General features: G+C 35.2%; 1 protein-coding gene across 1 annotated transcript in view; it reads left to right on the top strand.

The window, feature by feature from the left end:
• Positions 1-662, top strand: part of LOC107734384 (succinate--hydroxymethylglutarate CoA-transferase-like) — a 9,746-nt gene that overhangs the window by 1,919 nt on the left and 7,165 nt on the right. The gene's annotated exons all lie outside the window — the stretch shown is intronic.

Genomic DNA, 662 nt, shown 5'->3' with positions numbered 1-662 from the left:
CTACTTTTCTTGCAGAGCACCGCTGTTAATCTTACAATGTCAAGCTCTGGTTAAAAAAACAAAAAACATTATTTTAATTATTTTATGATTTTGTTATTCTTTTTTATTATATTATCATGTTATGTGAGAAATTGTATGAGAAGTAGATTTAAGTTTTCATTAAGTTTCATTTTAATTTAGATTGAATTAAATTTTTTTTAAAGGTGACATATCATGAAAATCTGACTTTTCCAGGTTTTAAGTGCTATAATCAGGTCCCCAGTGCAACCAAGGAAACGTGAAAAAGATTAACCTAGTAACTTTGTTTTGGGAAGCCTTTTTCTGAAAGCGTCTGATTTCGCTCCCTTGGTGACGTGGCAAAAGGATCTCATTATAATATTACCGCCCCTTAATCTGTAAGTTTCCACCCACGGCGCCGTTATTGTGTTTTCGCAAGTGACAACGGTGTACTAGTTCTAATGCCATGGCGAAAGTTTGAGCAAAACATGCTAACTGTTCTGTCTTTAGCTGCACAGACGAGCACAGAACACTATTTACAGTCCCAGCCTCAGAGGAGACAAGAGAGCAGTGGATTTATTGATTTATTTAATGTATATTGCTGCTGCCAAACAGATCTAAAATAAACATGCGATTTATTTCCCAGCTGTTTACCTTCACAGACA

This window comes from Sinocyclocheilus rhinocerous, unplaced genomic scaffold, assembly GCF_001515625.1.
Source record: "Sinocyclocheilus rhinocerous isolate Xijiao unplaced genomic scaffold, SAMN03320098_v1.1 scaffold940, whole genome shotgun sequence".
Taxonomy (NCBI): domain Eukaryota; kingdom Metazoa; phylum Chordata; class Actinopteri; order Cypriniformes; family Cyprinidae; genus Sinocyclocheilus; species Sinocyclocheilus rhinocerous.
The sequence above is the reverse complement of the archived record's forward strand: the minus strand, read 5'-3'. Positions and strand labels throughout refer to the sequence as shown.